This window comes from Marmota marmota, unplaced genomic scaffold (genome assembly GCF_001458135.2).
Source record: "Marmota marmota marmota unplaced genomic scaffold, marMar, whole genome shotgun sequence".
In the NCBI taxonomy this organism is placed as follows: Eukaryota; Metazoa; Chordata; class Mammalia; order Rodentia; family Sciuridae; genus Marmota; species Marmota marmota.
Genome location: NW_025999968.1, coordinates 25,609,388 through 25,613,595, shown reverse-complemented (window position 1 = coordinate 25,613,595; position 4,208 = coordinate 25,609,388). Strand labels below are relative to the sequence as shown.

Sequence of the window (4,208 nt, the reverse complement as noted above, 5' to 3'; positions counted from 1 at the left end):
ATGTTGTCTTATCTTTGGAAAATCCAAGTAAAATTGCCTAGGTTTCATTTGTGACTGAGTGTGGAAAAGAGAAGAGAGAATGGTCATGAGAGGTGAGATGTAGTTAAGATTAAAGCTTATCCATATTTTCAGTCCTGGGTATCATGGAGACATATGTACTGGACAAAAGTATCTTATAAAAACAAGCACAACACAGGGCAAACTATGTAAATCAAGTGCTTTTACTACTCAGAAAATAGTTTTTGAGTGCTTTCTCTGTGCTAGATACTATATAAGTACTCAAAAGTGATGTATGTCTCTGATATGTCTCAGAATAAAAATTCACAAAGACGCTTCATGTCTATGCTGGTCAAATCTCATTTTAAAATGTATGGAACTGGATACAAGAAGGGGAGATTTGTCTTGCTAAGGTGAGATCAAAATAGGGTCAGCTGATATAACTGGCATATGTGGGGTGGTCCACACAGAAAGTAATTATGCAGGAGGCACTATGAGGATTCCTCATGCCAGCTTGAAGGACATGTGCAAGACTGACCAGCAATCAGTTGCTTCTGGGTTAACAGTGGAATTATTCCGAGAGATAAGTCGAACTGGCAGGTATTGGGGATCTAGTCCAGCCTGTGTGGAGAGACCATCATTAACATCTCATTAAGGCCTCTGGCAATGGAGTGAGAGACAAAAAGTTGCCAACTTATGAGTAAGAACCCCACTATGGGGTAAGACATCACCTAAACCTACCTTTGCAAGTCTGAAGTCAAGACCTAAAGAGATCTGTATTTGGAACTCAAAAATTTAAATAGATGGAGGAAAAAGTGGAATTTGTACAGACTGACACTCCAAATGAATAAAAACATGCCTATACAATATCAAGGTGATCATCCAGTAATTACACTGTTTATTAGGAAAAAAAGACACTATTTCAAGAAAAGATACCAGTAGTAAATAAAAATTTTAGCCCCAAATTAGAAAGAACTCACAACATTCTTCCAAAGTAAACCCTTAGTGAGAGTTTGAGCTGCAAGATAGCATTTGAAATCAACATCTCTGAAAAGGAAGAAGGAAATAAAATTGGGTAAGAATAGAAGTCAAACTGTGATGCAGGTCTTAACAAGTTCTCAGTCAAACCCTGTGCCCAGCTCTGGAGAAAACATCTCCTGTCAGAGTTGCTCACATCAAGCTGAGCCAGCAGTGCTTTGTTAGTGCATCTCTCCAAGTTACAAATGTCAGCTTCCCTGGGAAAGGTGTAACCTTGGCTGAGGTGACTCTCTGAAGCTAAGGACAAATCTGAAGGAACTACTATCTGAATGCTCTCCATTAAATGCGACCATGTATTCATTTCTTCCATGAAAGGGCAACTAGTTAGCCCATAACCACATCTACCATGTATGCACTTGACCTAGTTGGTTATTATAGAATACCAAACCCATCTCTTGCAAAAACATATTCTTTGAAGTGCACATAAGAAATATATAACAAGTTGTAAGATGATAGATTTTAAACCAATTATATAAACAAATACAAGACAGAAAATACAGTTAATTAAAATGTTAACTGTAATTAAAATTAATTAAAATAAATGTCAATTTATTTTACAATTAAAATCTTACTAAATACTTTCATTGTTTTTTATTGAATTAAATATAAATTGAGAACAAACATATATTAGGAAATTAAATGGAACACTTCTAAATTATCAATAGGTTAAAAACTCATATGATGGAAATTAGTGGCTATCTAATGAATTTGTATCAAATTGAATGGCAATAAAACAGCATATTAAAATTGGTGGAATTTAGCTAAAGTAGTGCATAGTGGGAAACTTATACTTTAATTATTTATAAAGAAAGCAACATTATTAATTTCAATTCACAAGATCCTGTTTTTGACATGGATTTATGTGATCATGTTTAAAACACAGGGAAGAATCACATTTTTAATCTTAACAGTATCATTGTAAATATACTTAGTTTCAGAACTCTTGATTTGCTTTGGAAACTTTCAAAGAGTGGTTGCTTAATTGTCTGATAAGTCTTTCCTTCCCTTCTAGGTTCTCCTGTCCTTTGAGGGGCACAGTTTGGTGAAAACTGATGCTAAATAAAGAGCATAAGATTGAGTTTGCCAATCTTATCCACCTCCTTCCATAGGCAGCAGGTGACTTGGCTTTCTCTTTAAAGTCATTGGGAAAGTAGTAGGTTACCAAAAAGAGGATGGAAGGAGGATTCCATTGTAGATAACCCCTAAGTATAAGAATGGCTAAACTCAATTTAACTATCTGTTCCCTTCTTTTGTTGGCCAGAGAGAGAGAGACAGACTCTAGCAATGGTTCTCAAATTTTTGATCCATTAATTATCAGTGTAATGTACTTAGACCCTTTGATTAAAATGTGTTGGAAAAACCATCTCTGAATGGGGAAGTGAAGTTACTTCATCATAATGATGGCACTGTAAGAGGAAAATCAAAGCAGTGCACTCCAGGCAGTGTTCTTCTACTCTTAACTCCAGTGTTTACTTCACTCCTGTCAACTTTATAGTTCATCAGTGAAAAATGATGCTAAATAAAGAGCATAAGATTGAGTTTGCCAAACTACCCACCTCCTTCCATAGGCAGCAGGTGACTTGGCTTCTCTTTAAAGCCACTCCCCAGGAGAGCAGAAGATGGCAACAGAGGGGTTGGTGTGGCAGGTAGAGGGATGAGGAGACCTTCATTCAAGTTTTTCAATTTTAGATTTCCTTGAATTTTTAGCAACATTATCTTTGAATTAATTATATTTGAATTAGTTACAGGCTATTCAAGGTTTAAGACTCTTATTTAGGGGCAAATGCAGAAAAATGGCATAAATAGCTGTTCTTTTTGAAGTATACTATACAGATGTGTTCTCTTCAAATTGAACCCTCTGTGGTTTGTACACATGGATAACCTTTCCACTGACACTGACACATACAACAGTAAGAAAGAAACCTTTCTTGGAAGATGGGAAGCATCAGTTCATCTTTAGTTGATCCAATGTTGAGAACATAGTGGCCTCTGAAACTCATTGTCTAAACCAGCTCTAAAATGATTCCAGACTCACTTGTAATGTCAGATATCACCTGTCACAGCCATAGGCCAAGGACCTCTTGTGGAAGTTGTTGCACATCTCTCACTAGTGACATGGCAAGCTCTCTGGCTTGAATTTACCTTGATGATTACAGTACCCTTCATGATGACAGAAACAATTCTTACCCCATCAGTCATTTACTACCACCTCAACTTTGATGGGGCTATCATGGTAGAACCAAGAAAGAAAATCTGTGGAGTTCCAGGAAGTATCACATTTTCAATCCTCATCAGACCAGACCAAATCAGGCTATTGGCTGTTAACAAAATGGTGTAGCTCTGTCATTGCTTTGGCACTGACAACATGCTAAGTTTTGAAGTCACATAGGTAGAGTGGGTAGAACCATTCTAAGTGAGTGATAGAGGACATAGCATGGTTCTTTCCTCAGACAACTGCTACTAAATCACCATGGACAGCATGTCCTTGGAGTTCCAGTTCCAAGACACAGGAGTTGACCAGTTTGTGAAGCCTTTGTGATGTTTTGGCCACAAAACATCTTCTCCTTATGATCAGAGGTGCCATGTTCTATTCTACATCCTACAGGTCTGCTCACTTACACAGGTGGAAGAAACACCTGAAGTAGGTAACTGACTCGTGAGCACCCATCAACCCACCAGTGCCACCGAACCACATGTGCCCCAAGCTGGCACTGAAAGCATGCCTCATTGCACAAACATCTACAATTTGGCCACCTGGTACCAGTCTTGCAATGGCCAGGGGTCCAGGATGGGCCAGCCACAGATGTAGTAGGGCTCAGTGCCACTCTGAGCTGCAACAGCAGCCTCCCCAGCATCTCAGAGTTCATCAGTCATGCAAGACACTACTTAAAAAGAGAAAATTAAAGACAGAGAAGTCGGCACCTTGGTGCACACTTATTGACCCAAAGACTCAGGAGGCTGAGACAGGAAGATTGCAAGTTCAAGGCCAGCCTGGGCAACTTGGTGAGACCTGCCTTAAAATTAAAATAAATATATAAATAAATAGGCTGTGGATCTAGTTCAGTGAAAGAGCACCCCTGGGGTCAATCCTTAGTACTAAAAAAAAAAGGAAAAAAAGTGATTAGTAGAAGAGAAGCAATAAAATAAGAGTATAAGCCAATGAAATAGAAAAT

At 38.2% G+C, this 4,208-nt stretch overlaps 1 pseudogene; it reads right to left on the bottom strand.

Moving 5' to 3' along the window:
• Positions 1 to 2,583: 2,583 nt before the first annotated feature.
• LOC107136085 lies at positions 2,584 to 3,763 on the bottom strand (annotated as a pseudogene).
• Between the last annotated feature and the right edge of the window lie 445 nt (positions 3,764 to 4,208).